The following is an 18,780-nucleotide window of genomic DNA, read 5'->3' on the forward strand; positions in this document are numbered from 1 at the left end:
TGATCTCTTCGTAGTAAACATAGTGGGAAGAATCGCCTATGATTTTCAAGATCAGTAAGTGCTACTATTAGGAAGGATTTTTTTGCTTCAGTTTAAATACTGGGCATATTCCTCACTGTAATGTTGATTCATGCAAAAGAATAAACTGAGCACATCTACTTGTTCTTTTTTCAGCACCTTAAATAATGGAAAGTAAAATAATTTGAAAAACTTGTTTATTTTAAACTTGTGTCAAAAGGCTAAACTATACTAGCTGCAATTTTAATCACAGAATACACTCATATTTGTCTGACTTTATGAGGTACATGAAGTATAGGGCCTATTTGAAAGAAAAAGGTCATAAAAATGGGTCATAAGAAACTGAATGTTGTCCAAAAGTAGCAAGCTTACTCAGGTTTTCCCAGAATTATTTGGAGGAAACAATATTGAGTGCTCATACTAGAAAAGAAATACGCAAGGCAGAAATAGAGTTCTGGTGTAAAAATTAATGCAGTGCAAATAAAAGATTATTGTTTAAGTTAAGCAAATGTATCTTAGCCTCATCTCATAAATAGCCTCACATTTACTCTAACATCCAATTTTCATTCCCATCATAACAATTTCAAAGTTAAAAAATGCAGTTCAAAATTTACAGCACAAAAGACAGAGGAGTTATTCTTCAAACCCATTAGTGTGGAATCAGACTTGAAGCAACTACACATTTAGCACGTATTGTATTTTTCCCCACTGAGTTTATAACATTAGGTCAATTTATTTTCTTAAGCGCACATGATCTGTTAAAGTGCCCTGCAAGTACTTCCACCACATTAAAAAAATGCCAAGGAATGCATTTATATATGTAACTGAAGTCTCTCATATTTGACTTCTTTTTTGTATCCAAACAACTACCAGGAGAAAGCATTACCCATTCCTTATCTTGTGAGAAGGCCAGTGAAGTGCAATTACAGCTGGTGGATCACTAGTAACAACCCTGACACTGAACCTCCGAGGAAAGGATGGACATGCAGATGTAGCTGAAGTGGTGAGATCACGAGTAAGGCAGCCTTGCCCAACAGCATTACACTGCCCGTAACTCATACAGTCCCAGGGTGACAAAAGGCGCATCCAAGCTCTAGAGCTCTAACTGCTGTAACAGGGCAAAAGAAGTTTTGCTTTCCAGTGAAGTAAGGACAGCTTCTGTTAGTTCCCAGTGATAGCCTAGCTTTCAATAAACAAAGATATTTTCTGAGATGTTTAAAGTATTTAAATTCTTGCTCACCAGGCTTTGTGCGATGAACACATACAATGCCAGATGCATGAAACAGTTTGTCATACTCACATAAAAGGTTGGACATTATATTTACCATTCGATTACTGAGTTTTCAGCCTGAAAATTATAGGACTTTTATAAGTACAGTCACACTGTTTTGAAGAAGGAAATGTTGTTTAAAATATCCTGGGCAAATTATTTCTACGAGGTAAAAGAGATAAAACAAACAAACAAATAATCAAACCCTTTAAATCATACTGAACATGAAAGGAAACAAAATGTTATAATTAAACTGTCATTGAATGACTGTTTTTAAAGTTACTGTCTTCATTAAACTCCCCATGAAGGGGTCCAAAGGCAGAACTTACCTAAGTATACATAATTGGCAACATAGAACTTTGTTTTTAAGATTTATGTTTGCTTTCTACAAAAAAGCATACTCTAACCATGTCATATGTACGCAGTAAAGATTGACAAAAGCACATACAATGATTTTCTCCATCTCCAAATTATTGAGTTAGCTAAAATGTTCTGTGTGTGGGAAAGTTATAAAGAATTTATGGAAGGGCAATGTCTAATTAGTACCTGAAGTTGTACTGGGCTGCTGATTCTAATTAATAACACTTCCTAAGTGTGTTCAAAGGCATTTAAGTAAAATGAAAGCCTTCAGAAATGCATTGAAGCATTTAATGCCTAGATACTGTAGTGATAAGCCTGCTATAAAAGCCTAAAATAGGTTAGACAGATTAGACTGGCAGATAAAACAGAGAGAAAGAAACCATAGGCAAATAAAATAGACAGTCAGGTATGAAAGAGACAAATATGCTTGAAAAGAAATAAATACAAAGAAATAAAAAAGTGATTCGATTTAAGGAAAAGCTTCTGCTTGGTTACAAAAACATTGTTTGTAGTAGCATAGTTTTAAATATCATGCATGCTATAAAGGAAAACGTATCCATATAATATAGCTGCTCTAGATTAAAAACACCTTTTTTTTAAAAAAAAAACACACCAAAACAAACTTTAAACTTCTTTTTATAAAAGCAGTTAACATTCCCTGGGGGAATGTGCTACGACATACACGTGTTACACTGAACCAGCTCCTTCTCTGATCAAACATAATAAATCCAAATAATCTGATCCTGCAAGAAATGTGAGCATGCTACAGTATTAGTATACTTAGTCAGTGGAGCAAAATAAGGAATTATAGGTCATCTTGTGCTGTTAAAAAAGCCAAAGGGCTTGTGACACCCTATTCGTGTTTCTTTACAACTATATATGGAGCTCAGATGTAGTATCTAAGTTGTAGACAATTAGGGTTAGGTGAGATGAACCCCACCCTGAACATGTCTTTCAGGTGATACAATCTCTGAGTAGAATTGCACATGCTTACATAAATTAGCATATTAGAGAAAAATACAAATATATTCTACACATACGTTTGGTAATCCCAAGAAGCAAAAGGCCAAGCTGCAGCTGAAGCATCCATGAAATCACACGCAGGGTTTTCCCTCTTCCTTGCACACCCACAGCAGTAATCAGGGTGTCGCAGGGGAGCAAAGAGATTGCTGCTTATTTACACTGCTGGGTGTCCAGGAGGGATGATAAGAGCCCACTGACATTGCTGAGTGACTAAGGAGAAGTGAATTATACCTTTCCAAAGACTGACACAGTGTGTGCCACCTGGCCTCCTGGCATCTGTATTCAAAGGTGTGCCACTCCCAAGAAACCAAAGTGTGCAGTCTGAAGGCTGTACGCTAGCAATTGCTGCAAAATCTGTAGCAACCATTGGGGACAAAGGAAGGGCAGCTCCAGAAGGGCTTGGGGACCTTTTTTTAGCATTTTCAGAGCAGCCTGAACACCAGTGGAGAAACAACTCTTGAAACAACACTACTGAAGGGGGGAGTGACTGCAACTGAGCAGCAAGGAACCCATGCGGAGCAGAAAGCCCTTCAGCTGCCGAGTGGGCCACAGACCTGGCCTGTTTTAACACTTAGCCAGATTGCCCAGGGCTGGCCGCCTGATCAGCTTCAGCTGAAGAAAATTCAGTGGAGCTGAAGGGAAGTGGAGAATTCCTTGCTCTGCCAGGCAGAAAGACAGCGAGGCGGAGGTTAAGAAAGTTCCCCGTTAGATGGCAAGCAATCCTCCCTTTTAACATTTTTATACATCTCTAATAGCAGTTCCTCCTGCATAAACTTCAAGCAGGCTGGCTCTGCGTAAACATCCTCCCCTCCCCTCTGCTGTGCTGGGCCTCTCGCTTATCCCCTGCCGGCAGCTGTGGCTCGGGAGGCAAACAGTGGTCATGCTGTTCTGTGCACAATGACAGACAAATAAAAGAACAAGCAAGCTTGGGAGATTTAAAATCTAGAGCTGAGGGACTTCTCCGAGTTTCACTGTGCCTCTGTGATCCTCCCACTAAATGCGAGAGCTCTTTTCGTCAATAAATGAAGCCCATAATAAACATCTCTCCTCGTGTCTCTCCAGAGCCCTTAGGGAGCTCTGCAGTGGTGGAGCGTAGAAATTTGCAGAAAGGTGTCCTCTGATGGATTTGACTTACATGCCATCAGTTGTTACAAACTGCCAAGAAATGGGAAATGGGATGTCTCATGACACCCATGGACTCTAGCCATTAAAAATCGTTGTATTAAATGCATATTTGAGCTTTATTTCAAAGAAGTGTTTGAGTCCATCAAACTATGTTTGAAGCATAAAGGTTTATTTATAAGGACTTTTTGCCTTTCATACCTTCCTTGTACACTCAATTCAAAGTTCCTCTCCTTAAGGGCATGAAAAAAATTTGTGCATTAATTAGCAAATTTAGATTTCAAAAAGTGTTTTCCTGCAGAATAATGAAATTGGAATATATTAAGTCAAAAACATGATGAAGATGTTTCTAAAGTTGAAAAAGGCAAGACCAAGTGATAACTGGACCTCACATCTGCACAGTCAGAATAAGTACAATGGAGGACAGGGTCAAAGTGTCTGGTCTCAGCATGGTATTATCATGATACATATTGTACATGTAGAACCTTACAAACTCTCAAAAATGTACTTATAAGAACCAAGAGGTAAGTGCTTTATAATCTGCAATCAACCTGGCATTCAAAGCCTGCTGAAATTGAGAGGATCTTCTTCTTTTCAGTAGGCTTAAGGCCAGGTCTTTTACATTCAGTATTTAAAAGTAAACTCAGGGAAGTCACTGTTTGACCAGTTCTTGCCATTCTAAAAATCATGCATCTCCTTTAACAGTAAATACGAAGATTTTACTACTATCAGAATTACACCTCATTTAAAAGCGAGCTGAATTTCAGTTCTGTCTTATGCATCACCAGGAAACTGATTTATCTGAATTTGAACTGCAGAATTTTTATTAGTGAGCTAAATGTGAGAGTCAGAAACATGGATTTTCAGATATTGTATTCACAGAGCTGGCAATTAGAAAAGCCATCTTTGACTTCCTACCTGCACTGGCAGAAAAGTCACTGAGAGGAAGTACAGGACTTTATAGGTTTTTCAGAGTAATTTTTCTGATCATACTGCCACCAATCTTATCTCTCTAAAATATTTGCGTGCAACCTGGAGTGATGGAAATGAAAACCAATATCAAAGGATGTAAAATATCCCCAACACAGTAATTCTAATGCTTATTTACAAAGATAGGGTAGCTGTTTGTACACTTATCACCTCAATGCTCCACAAAGTTAGTCATTCCAGTGTAGTTAGTTATAACTATCTGATTGCATTGTGTAATTTGGATTGGACATAGATCCAACAAACTCTGGGAGCATTCTGAATGCTGTTTGGATGATCTGGATAGATGTGTTACACCAGTATGCCAGCTCCCACAGCAATCATTCACAAAATCTCTATTATTATCAATGGGAACATGACAGTTGTTGTTTCATTTTGAAAATAAAAACAACAAAAAAGTGGTTTTAAAAATCTTTGGTATTTATAAGACAGAGATAATGCCCGCACAACAAAAACTGTAATGTCATTGAGATGAGCTGGAACCTTATGGGAGGAAGTCACACAAAACTATGTAACAATTTTCTGAAACAAAAGGGTAGGTAAATTACTTACCTGAACAGGGAAAATATAAGCCACACCAAATATATCATCTTACTTAAACTATAAGATACATGCACACACACCCACACAGATTTTAAAAGGGTGTTCTATACAAGGTTATTATACTTAAGATATATAATATAAAAATAAGATAAGGGTTACTAATTTCCTACATGTTTAGTCACTTTGCCAGTAATACCATAACTGTAAAACTTATAAATAAATGGATTATTACAGGAATACAAAGAATAAAAATACTTTCCAAAAAAACTCTCAAAGTAGAAATAAAGACTAATATTAGGGGATACCCCCCAAAACAAACTTTGGAATGGTTCTTACTTGGTTTATTAAAGGAACATTAAATAAAAGAAATCCTATGCTCACAGCAGTGCTAGTGACTTATAAAAGACCTGAAAGCATCTTTGGCAAAATTTTATCCTCAGGATGCTGTAACAACTCATTGTGTATCCTATGTTTATATATTGTGAAAGGCCAAGAAAAGCCAAATTTACCTTGGTACAGTTTTATTAACTTCAGCAGATTTTTCAGTGATGGAAGAAGTGGGCCTGTATCTTACATTATTATTGACTATATTATGGTCTTATATTTAATATCACTTCCTTTAGCACTGGCAGTATGGTTAATGTTGTAGACAAGGAAGAACTGTATCTTCATAGACAATGCTATGACTGTTCACTAAGCGGTAACTTTGAAACGCTGGTAGATTTTTAGTTTCCCTAAGAGTCAGACCTTTGGGCAGTACAATATGTCAGAGGAGAATTGGGTAAAGACAAATGTTGTTCTGCCTAGTGTCAGTAACTGCATGCACCAATAAACAATCACTTTGGCTTTGATAACTTCCCTGTGCCCTGGGAGGATACAGGAGGTGATGAGAAACAAGTTCCTGATCCCTTCTTCTCGACCTCAGCCCCCTACCCAGTGCTTGAATTTGTGTCGCTAACAGCGGGTTTTTCATGAGCCCAGGATGAACGAATGCCTCTACTGTTGGTTGCTCCCACTTCTGCTCTTCTCCTGCACCCAGCATACCCCTAAGGAGACCAGTGTCATATTTTGATTTGGAGGGAATTCTTTGAGATTCTTTGGCTCTTTGTGAATAGCACATCAGTTATCACACCTGTTAATCTTTAGATGCACCCTATATATATTTATTACTACTATCAGACAAAAATATTATTAACAATGAATAAATTACATTAAATGAGAGTGGGTGAGGCTGGATTTTATTTCTGTTGGCATGACCATAACTTTATGTTTTATTTTCCTTATGCCCTCCACTCAAAAATATCAATAAAGTGCTGTGTTTCAAGCCCAATCTTCTCTGATCTCCACTTCAATTATAGCACTTTTGACATTCATATGATACTATACAGCCTGAGGATAGCTTTTAGTTTAAAATTTTCTGTCAGTTGTATCTTCCTACAGTTTTGTTTACCGCCTCACATACTCAAAATTCTGTTTCTGGTTTCCTGAGTTACTTCTTAACTGGGGACTTGATCTTGAAACACATATACATACAACTTTCTTTAATTTGCTAAAAGTGATTGTCTGTAGAATTGGCACCAATGCTGTAACATGGTCAGCAAATGCAGAGAGCAAGTCATGTTGGATCTGGCTGTGACAGTATGCTCTTGAAGTTATCGTCTATATAAACAGTGTCTGTAATCAAGATACTAAATCAGACAATAACAATAATGGGTGATGGTATATGTCATCTGTTTGACTGATAAATTGGTAATTAAAATGAATGTTCTTCTTCTGACATTTTAGCATATATTCTCCTGAAAATTTGAAATTATGGTTATTTTTCTTTTGATGCTTTTTATAAAGCTTCTTCACTCATTGCATCTCTTTCTACAATCTCTATCATCCCTCTTTTCGTATAACACTCAAAAATGTCATTTCAGGATAACCTTTTGTTTGACCTTTCAGCAGATAAATATCCTCTAAAGAAATCAAACTTATATTTTCCAATTTCCCACTTTCAAATCATCAAGAGCAGGAAATATACAAAGAAATACTGTTCTGGTTCTTGTTCTTGAGCTCAAACCACCAAATTACCATTTGACCCATTTTAATAATTTAAAACTATTTTTCTTTTAATCTCAGAAATGTCAATTAAACACTGTCAATTATAATGATATCAAATGACATATCCTACTTTCTTTGATGAAAATGGTTAGTTTAGAAATGCAGACCCATTTTTATGCATTTATTAATCATATCCTTAAAAAAAATAATAAAGGAACAGATCTAGTACTTCCAAATACCAAAGGTGAAAAGTACATCATGGTATCAGTATTGTCGCTAAGAAAATCTGCAGAAGATTTGGCTTGAGCCCGTAAGGTTAGACCAAATGGGTCTGGTCTTGCTTCATCCGTTATTTTAATGACTGGAAAATATGGAATAATGCTACTTAAAGTACTACCTTTACATCACTGAAAATGGGAAATGTCAGGGGTGGCTTGGGCCAACTGACCATTGCTATCTGGTGACTCACTGTACTAAATTTAGTCTTAAAACCTAGCTGGAAAAAAAAAGGGGGGGGTTGGGAGGAGCAGGGAAGGTTGAAAGTAGCCAAATTGTGATTTAGAAATAGTAATAATTTACACAAAATAAGAAAGTCATCTACATATTTAAATCTGGCTCATGGGAGGACACAAAGGCAATCCTATATGAATGCTAATTGGTGTGTCTCCTCCCATCTCCTCCATCCCAATTGATTTCAAAGCTATTTTTCATATGCAACACCTATGAACTGAAATTCTATAACTGCAATATTTGCCTTAGCATTGATTCATGTAATTGGAAACCCTTACAAATATTACTCTCTGATGTTTCTAGCTGTATACAAATGAAACAAGTTTCTTCCAAAGCCCAGTGAAACTTCTCTAAGTCATCCCTTGACTTTGCTCTGGATCTGGAAGATGTGAAGAATGTGAAGAAAACATACTAGATAACTACAGAGTTCCTTGGCAACAGTAGATGGTTAAATAAAATACATAAACTAAAAAGTATAGATGTACTTTCTGTTGAATGTAGTTCAGAACTTTCCTGCCAAAACAATTGTAACTTCAAATATAACTTTCCAGTGGGGAAGGCTGGAGAAGTGAGACTTGAGACAAAAAATATAGGATAGAAAAAACAGACTGATTTTTACTCGCTGTTGAGTTAATTCTTAAAATATTTTGGTTTGATTTCCAGAAAATCTGTAGAGCAGGACACTTTCTGATAAATGCCATAGGATTGTAGTAACACCTCAAATAGTTAAAAAATGAAAGGACACTTCTGTATCATACATGAAACTAAGACAAGTGAATAAAGATGGGATGTGAGTAGAACTTTTTGAAAGATCCCAACTTAAATGTCACTCAGCAGTGAGATTGCGGTGGTCTCATGTCAAAAGAGTCTTCTGTTATCAAGATCTGTATCTTTGCTTAGCAGAGGAGATTAGTAGCAGTGAGAAAGAATAAAAAAAAACACTGTTCCAATGTTTAGCAACCTCCTTCAGTCAATCAAGGAGCGAAGTAGACTTTCTACATATTAGCATCCACACCTCTTCACGTGGCCAATCTGGGACTGGCCAAAAAAATGAGATATGCTGGAGAGTATCACTGAACTAAATTAATATAAATTAAATACATGCTCTGAGTGAGTTTAAGTATTTGCTTTCCCAAAGGGAGAGAATTACCTACATGCCTACAATGACAAAAAAAATTTTAACAGGGTTCTATGCATTTAGAGTATTTAAGGACACCAGCTGGTTCTTGGCAAGACCTTGCATTGCAATTGCCTCACTGAATATTACTTTAAAAAAAATGCAAATGATTTGATTGAAAAATCTCCGATTTCAAAGTCTGAAGTGCATGGCTGCACTGTAGTTTGTGACAAACTCTATGATGACTCCAACCAAGGCTGTCCTCTTGACATGACAAATAATGCAGAAAACGCACATGTTTTCATTAATCTCTTTCAGTTTATTTGCACCTTGAAAGTCAGGAAGTCAAATCAGGAAAACCTTATTCATAGTGACCCATGCATCGGATCAGTATATCAGTTCTTCCTTCTCACTCGTAAATTGTAAAAAACTTCTGATAAACAAATTGATTTTCAGTTAGTGCAGATGCTAGCGGATACTATTTTCAGCAAGAACTCCCTGTCCTAGACTCCTAGACTCTTAGACTGAAGTCAGGCCCAAGCTTTTTCAAAATGAGTACTGATAAACCTTCATCAAATTAGCGGAAACTTAGAAATGCTGGCCTTAACACTTTTGATCCTTAACTCCCTCAAACATAGAAAGATAAAAGGATTAACATTTGGAAAGCGTTTTGAAATCCTGACAGGAAAGTATGGACAGTATCCAGAACCTCTTCTAGAAAAGTGCAGCCACAGCCCCATAACTACTGTTATTTCTAAGATAGAGGGTGATGCAGATGGCCATCCCAGGCTGCAACACCAGGCTTCCTCTGTAATCAAGTAACTGCATAGTCAGACTGGGGAAGACATTTAAGTGACTGCACTCCAACGATTTTAATGGGGCATAGGCTCCTAAATACTTCTGTGGGCAGGACCTGTAGTCCAGAGTCTGCCTAACCTTAGATATCACTAACTCTTCCCATTGACTTCATAGGCAACTCTGGGGAGTAGGATGTCTGAAAGCTTACTGCTGTTTCAAATCTAAAGCAGGTATGTAAAAGTAGATGTCCTGACTTTTGCTTCAGTGATTCTGATGAGATAAGAGAAAAAGAAAGTAGTCTGGCTCCAACCTTCATTATGATTTTATGTAAATTACTTAAGTAAGGATTCTTACCCTCCAGTGCTTGAGGATCTTGAAGTTGAATTACTTTTTAAAGCTAGTTTAGCAAACTTCCAAAGATTTTGCAAGCAGACTTCATATTTGCTTGGAAATCTGCACTGAAGGCAGGTGTGTGTGTGTTCCAGTATCATAAAAAACACCTTTAAATACCTTAAGTGTTCTTTTTTTTTTCCATGTCCCATTCCATATATGCATTACAGAAACAGTACATTCTCTCTCGTTATGAAAAAATCACACTGGAGAATTATTTATGCAGATAAGATTTTTTTACAACATCTATAGGCTGATTGTCTGTCTAGTTGTTATGAAATGTTATTCAAAGTCTCTAAAAAGGACTACCTACAGGACTGTTTAAAGAAAAATCTAAAAAGATTGTGAAGATGGATGATAAGGAACAAAAAAAATAGGGTAAATTAGCTTGCACAGGTTTTTATAGACATTTCTATAGAACCCTGCTCTTTGTACTAATTTTATAGAATTTCTTCATAAAGGTAGATCCTTGCAAATTGTCTCATCACTATGCCTGAATGAGCTCTCAAATTACAAATGTATACATATATACTAGAAAGCATTCTTCTGAGGCTGAAGTTCTGGCATTAGGCTTAGTCAGGAAAGGAAACCATGGAAAACAGAAACCTCAGTCCCGAATCCTAAAAGGTTACTTTCCTCAGTAAAAAAGCTCAGCTATTTACAACACGAGGCACAAAAAGATACCAAACGGCTTCCCCATCGTCAAAATGAGTAACTTATCTGGCTTTTCTATTCATTCCCTTTCCAACAAATGGCTGTACTAATTTAGAATTTTCAAAATGTCCCTCACTTTACATCTATAGATTTAATTTAATTTAAAACAAGGCTCATTGTATAAATGCATTGTAGCTTCAAAGACAGACTTCTTCAAAATTATAGTATGAGAGCTTCCCATGGTTTCCATGGAAATGACCTTTCACTATTTCCATGGTAATGGATCTAGTTTTATATATTTCTCTTTTATGAGACTTTATTACACCAGCAAAGCTAACATCCAGAACACAGTCCTTAACTTTTGGATTCAAACTTACTGAGAGAAATAATCTGACTCCCAAGACCCATGAGCACGCTGAGGTTTTGTATGTCTTTTTAATAGTGTGTGAGTAACAGAGTTTTGAAAAAGATCACCTACTGCATATTGTCAGTAGAGAAATGTTGATATATTTTGCTCATTGCTATGTTCCTAAAGGAGTCTCTGGATTCATCTGCTGCAGCCTTTTCCAGACTGCTCCAATGCTCCCAAAGGTAGAACAGCTGGAAAAAAAGGATGGATTGAGAACTCAGATTGTTTTATAAATTCCAGGCTGTTGATCATATCCTGCTGTGAAATAAATATTTTGCTAGTGCATTTATTGAAAATCTATAGGCCTTTGAAATTACATATCCATAGGCTTGTTGATCTCTCTCTCAGAATTTATGCTTGAAGTTGTTTTTCTCTTCCCTTTTTCATTTTTTTATCATTATGGTTATTGTTGCTGTCATCAAAAGCTAAAATCCTCTTCTTCACCCTGGAGACAAAAAGAATGGAAGCAGTGGATTCAGAGCTGTAATACTGAGAGCAACAAAGCAACCAAGGTGGCCCTGTCCCCAGCATCCTTGACACCTAAAGAAATTCAGCTAGACCTAAGGTGTTAAGTGCCTTAAGGTGTTATGGAGATGAGGCTTGGACAGGACTGCACTGCCATTGAGGTTCCCAGATAAAAATCCATACCCTCAGGAGTGATGTTCCAGTAAGGTGAAATTTGGAAGGAAATGCCAGAAATATTTCAATAAATCTTCTTCCACCCCAGTCAAAATATCTAGGGTTTAATAATGAAGCAAATCCTGCCCATTCAGAGAAAGTAAACAAAAGCAATCTGTGAGGAACTATAGAGGTGCAAATTCCTCAGAGAATGAGAAAAACACATGAATCTGATTGGGCAATTTAGTCTGACTCATATATAATTGGTGATGATGCATAAGAAAGAAAAAATTCTAGCCTGTCATTCAGATTGGAGTTTTCTGGGCTAGCCATTAGAAAAATACCAATTTATAGAGTAAGCTAGACACAAGTCAGACCCAGGTGGCTGCAAGACAATGATAGCAGGCGAAAGGTAAAAGAGCCACTTTTCAGCATGTAATTTAATTTTAACGCTCTTTTTTCTTTTTAGCTAAAAAATAAGTCAAAGCAGTTGGTGGTTAGAGGGCTTGCTCCTAAAAATGTCCTAAGAATTAACTCCTTCACCTGCTTCAAAGGAGATAATGACCAACGTAAATCACTTGTCATTAAGTGGTCAACTGGTATGAAACATATATATTACTTTACATTACTGTTAAAAAATAACTGAAATGCTAGAATCATCACTTAAGCTTTCTGTTAAGGTACTGCAATCACAATGACTATCAAGGCTTCAGCTTGCCATCACTGAAAGCATTCAGCTCCATTTAATTTTATTCCTTACACAGTTAGAAATGAAGCGCATTGCTAGTGACTTTTATTCTTTATATTGAACTCGCAGCCTTGGACAGAGAAATATTGAGGCTGGAAATACTCAGACAGAACACTCAAAGAAATAAGAGGTCTGAAAAACCTGACCTCATCTAGCTTTAAATCTCTATAGGGTTCATGAGCTACTTAACATTTAGGATTAAACTCACAGGACTGATTTTTGGGCACCTTCTTCAGGATGAAATAAGATCAATCAAAACCCAAAATTGTTCGTTTCTCTCCACAAACTATAAAGGGTGTCTTGCTGATTAGATCATTCAATCAGATGAATTTAATCCAAGATAATTGCACAAGCAGGCAGCTGGTAATACTAGAGGACAGCATTTATTTCTCAGAAACTATTCCTCTTACATAGCATTCTGTGTCACCAGTTCATTGGAGAAAATATTTAAGAGTGTTTTTTAAATAATTTTTCTTAGTGAAGTTCATATTTTTATTGATAATTGTAAATTTATTTAATGGCTATTATTGTAATTTTTTTTGGCTTAAAATCCTTACAATAGGTCTGTTTAAAGAAGGCTCTAAGCCTTTACTTAAGTGAAATATTTGCTTTTGGCAACCAGCTATTTTCGGATATGAGAGTGAATCATTTTTCTCTTAAATAATGCTGTTTTCACCTTTATTTCTACTGTAGCTTGACATTCTTGTCACATTTACAAAGACAGACTACCTAATTTCTTGTCATGGTCTATAGCAAAGATGTTTACAATGGTATTTGTATAATGATTTGGATCAGAACAGTAATATACTATTTCAATTTTTAAAGGTATAACTCCAGGTGATGTCAACATTTGCCTCCAACAAGATAATACTGTGTCATTCTGCAAAAGAGCTATATCAGCAAAAAAGACTGTCTAAGAAAGAATATTAATTAGAAACAAAAAAAAAATCAATAATTTTGCAAGCCTGGAAAGACTGGGCCAGCACAAGAGAAGAGAAAAAAAACCACAACAAAACAAACCCACAAAAAAGCCATGTCAAAATACTTTTTAAAATAAAGCATAAAACCAGAAAGAAGCACAGAGACTTAACACTGTTGAAGCTTCCTTACTGTACCCCATGGTATGCAGGTATGTCACCACAGAGCCGTAAGTCTCCGATCAGAGACTTCTACAAAAAAAGCGTATTAGTTGCAAAAACAATTGGTTTACAACCATGGTTTAAAAGTACACATGGAGATAAATACCAAGTGTACTGGTTGTAAAACGATGTCTCCTAATCCTGTCACTGAAGCGCACACAACTCCAGCTCCTTCCACTGCTATCTCCCACGAAGGACAGAGCAGTGACATTCCTGTTTGCAAAGAAAAAATATCCTAGGGTAAGTTCTGCAACTGGCCTCTGTGGTCACCCTCTCTTACTAAGGAATGTATGATTTTCTGGCATTAGACGAGACTTGTCTCTGTGATCTCTGAATCTGCCTTTGGAAAGGCTAGTTTGAAGAAGCTGGAGCAAAAAAAGCTTTCCAAATCACTGATAATGGTATTGTCAGGCAGCAAAATGAGCTCTTATGTTATTTTGTAATTAGCATATGTTCCAAATGATAGATTGTGTTCCACGTATTTAACATTAAAATAAGAAACTAAAAGCAAAAGGAGGGATGATGTGACACTTGTGGAATTGGATTCACTGGTATAATCTTTCTACACGATATTTTCCGATCCATCTAAACAACTTTGTAACTGGTTAAAGCATGCCCCATGCTTCCCAACTGTAGGAACTGTCATAGCCATTTGGATTCAGAAAAGGATTATGTTCTCCACTGATTTTAATTAACATATTTCTGGCCATAGTCAAAGCAGTACTGAGCAGTTTTCATTTAAAATTTCTCATGTATCTGAATTCTAATCCACCCACTCCTTTCGATAAGACATTGAGTAGTGACCTGAAAATAATGCTGCAAAGAAGTTTGAGAAAGAACTTGGGAGGAAAAAAATTGCAGTGTTAAAAACCTGTTAACCATTGGTTAGAAATTTAAACTGCTAATGCTCTAATGGATCTGGAGCTAAGACCCCTTTTGATTAGCTAAGGTTGGCAAAACGTTCACTCCCAAATATAACTCGCTGTATATAGTTACATTTACAAGGGAAACAAGCTATAAAAAGAAGAACAACACTGCGACATACCAGTGGCAATGAATGCAATAGCTGTGAAGCTCTGTGATGGGATATGACATGTGTTTCTCCATACATTTACATTTTAAAGTTTTAATGAAAGCATATTGTCAGGGAATGCCAAGCCCACTATGTATTTTCCCTTTGCAGTGCTGTGACAAGGTCCTGCTTCATGTTGCAAGCAAGAAAACATTTTGTATTAAATGCAAAGTGAATATACAAGAATGAAATTGAACAAGTTCCCCCAGCAAATCTGCTCCCCATCAAAAATCTAGGGGCAGCCCTTTTCAAAGACAAAAGCATTTTAGTCCATTTCTTATGAAGCAGGTTCTTATCAGGTATTTAGACACTGGCTATTGAAAAACTCCCTCTTTCTTCAAGAAAGCTGCAAAGTAAAAATGCTGGAGCACTTCCTGAAACTTCATCAGCAAAGTAATTTCTTCTATTAAGAAAACAAAATTGAAATAAATACACGCATATAGAAATAACTGACTAAAAGTCTGACAGTTAAATGCCTTTTAACATCTAACTTCATGGATTGATCATGGCACTTGATATACCAAATCCTGCAACAACTGAAAATATGTAACGTTCATAAGATCAAATAAGATTTAATTTAGAGCTCTTTCTGTAGGGTATTGTTTTTGAGTTTATCTATGTTCAAAAACTAAATTAAATTGATCCCCTGGGTTCATAATAAACTATGTTTTTCTTTTTTCCTTTGATGATGGCTATCAGTGAAGACATTTTAGTTCATCCTACCCCACTTCCTGCTACAGCTGGCTTCCATCTACCTCTTTTTTTTTTTTTTTTTTTTTTTTTTTATTTTTTTTTTTTTGGCCAGAATCTGGCTCTTGTTAAGCAAGACAAGGTTTATGTTGATGTATGGTATTCAGTATGAACAAATGGTACACAAACTGGCACTCATCAGTCTCACATGTAGCTCTCAAAAAAAAAAATCCCAGTACAAGAAGTTTGTCCTACTTGAGGAGTTACCATACTCTAATTCAACTACACTTTTGTTTTTAACACCATTGTACCAAGATATTGCAGTGTTATAAGACTTTATAAAATGAAACTCAGGATGGGACTTCTGCTTATGGACACCAGGGGTCATTTTTCTGTCATTGAGATCAAATTATTTTAAAAAGAACGCAGGGGCCCTCAACCTTGGCTAAAGTCAGATTCTGCACAGGGGAATCCACCTATTCAGCACTGGATGACACAACCCCTTGCACACCAGTGAGCACTTACAAGCACACTGTGCAATATTGAAGCTAATGGGGCCCTTCGCAGATTTAGCTGCCAGCTAACATGAGGCTGGGTTACACAATCAGGTTCTAAATTAGGCTAATCACTTAACTTTGGCAGTAGTATTGCAATAAAAAGATTCATAATTCATAATGGAGAAGGTGAAGATGTGAACCTTAGTAAAAAGACACAAAGTCATACATCAAGAGACAATTATGGGTCTCAAATACCAGCAAGCCAAGCAGGAGATGACTAGCGTCAAACCAGGCAACAGACAACGTGCCGACTTTCATTCCTGATGACAGTGAGTGTTTTGTTTATTCTCTTGTGTGATAATGTTGGTGTACTATTTCTGGTCTCTGGGTATATTTGCAAGAAAAGTACATGATCCTACATCCTTTTGGTCATCAGTGTTTCCTCACATGAGAATACTTGAACATCCATTTCCATTTCCAGAATTAAAAGTGAAGATGGTTCTCTCATTTGGAGTATCAGTGCTTCACTGTAATTGAGTGTTGAGTTAGCCCTATAGCAGATTTTTAATGAGATAAATGTTATTAAAGACTGAAAAAAATAGCCAAGTATGGTGAAACTATCTCTTTAGAGATCTGAGGGCTTTCTTTAGAGCCTGAATTTCAGATTCTTTTTCGAAGACAGTTCAAAACTGTTCTTCAGTCATTTATGAAGGAGTCACTCGAAAAGAAAGATTTGATTTTCTGTAGGAATAGCACCATTAAATTTAAGGCATTTCTTAAGTAAAGTATTCAGCTGAGTATTATCTGCCATTAAGATAATTAGATCTAATTTTGCCTTGGACCTTAGTTGAAGCTTTGCAGTGGGAAATAATTTCTGGAAAAGTTTTACCTATTTAAACAGACAAGTTAAATAAGGGATTTTGAAAGACATACAGATTTCTAGCTCATTCTCAAATCAGCTTTACTTGACATCAGAATTACATTTTTAATGTGCAAAAATCTAGCTAACCATAGTTAAGGAGCTATATTGGGATTTCTGAATGGGAACTATCAAGCTATATATGTTTTCAGATATGCAGATCTACAGTGCCAGTGAATGCATCTTGAAAAATTACAATCTCATAATAATACAGGTATGCCATAAGGGGTTGTCAAACATGTACAACAATGAGCTAAAACTGTGCCACTAGCAATTTTTATAGTGACATCAACAGGACAATGCTAAATGTTTTTTAAAATTTCATCCATAAAATTAAAAGCCTAATCCTCTCTTGGTTAACTAAACAGCTAATTAGTAGTAAATTTCACGGGGAATAGACTATTTTATCCTCAAAAGAAAAATTATACCATCCTCCTGCTTAACCTTTTCAGTCACTGCTAAACATATTAGCTATATAGAAACTTCTACTTCTGAGCAAAACAATTGTCATTTTTTTTCCAGATGGGGAAGGACAGACATGAAAAATAACCATTATTCCAAGCTTTACAGAGCTTAATTACCTCTTTACTCAGGCAAATTTCCCATTGAGGCCACCAACATTGTTACCTCAATAACTACTGAATCACATAATAAAATAGCATTTAAAATAAAAGACATAGAGACTAAAAATGAAAGCTTGCAATAGATTTGACTGTATACTGTAGCACTGCATCTTTCTCCAATATTGTCATATTTATTTCCATTGGGGGCTATAAACCAAATTTTGATATATTTTCTAAAATAAACACGTTTTTCTCTATGTTTACCCCACTATTTCATCCAACTCATTCCGTATTGTCTCCTGGATTGAGCTGATGCACAAAATGCAGTATACATTTTTTTTAACCTTCAAGGCCAATACAGAGAATTTCTTGAACTCAGACTGAATCACCAGCAGAAATTACAGAAATGCCAAGAGATGCTGTGTTCAATGGAGCAGCAATCCCTAACTTAATGAATGGAGATACTGTATTTTGTGATATGGCACACTTGATTTAAATCATGATGATTTAAACCACAGATTTACACATACTTGAGGAATGTGGAACTCAGTCAAGGTACCAGTTTAAAAAGTTTTCAAGAAGAAAATTCAACACAAAGCCTCAACATTGTACAAAACAGCTTCTGAAACTTTATTGTGAATTTTAAAGTACATTTAGAAAGGATCTTATCCTTAATATCATTTATTAAAAATAAATTTGAAAGAAATCCACATACTAGTAGTTTAAGCAAAGTTCAGTACAGACTTTTTGAAGTCACAATATATACATTGCATGAGAGTGCAATAAGCTTCCAATTACATTAGGTATATATTTTTAAATTAAAGAGTTTTGATTTGACATGTGTGAGAGGCATACTGTTTACAATGGAAATGTTTTACAAAATATAGCAAAGGAAAAATGGAATTTAATACATTTTGAATGTACAACTACTTTATATCCTTTTTAGGTAGTTCTTTACTCAAAGTGTACAAAGGTCCATTTTTTAAAGGAGACCTGTTTGTTTGCACTGTCCAACACTGATTAGAAATGATAGTTTTAAAGATTCATTACTATACATATCAGTGAATTCTTATTCAACTCAATGGCCACTACAATGAAGAAAATATTACAGAATCATTGACAGCATCTTCTTCTCCCCTAAACTATGCATAGATAAATACATAGCAATGGTGCCTATTACTACAATAAAAGTGAAACATTTCACCTGATTTTTGCAGCTAGTCTTTGCATAAATATAATGCATTATATATATATTAGTTTATTTTACAATCAATTGATTGCTTATTT

This window comes from Cariama cristata, unplaced genomic scaffold, assembly GCF_000690535.1.
Source record: "Cariama cristata isolate BGI_N322 unplaced genomic scaffold, ASM69053v1 scaffold20464, whole genome shotgun sequence".
Classification (NCBI taxonomy): Eukaryota; Metazoa; Chordata; class Aves; order Cariamiformes; family Cariamidae; genus Cariama; species Cariama cristata.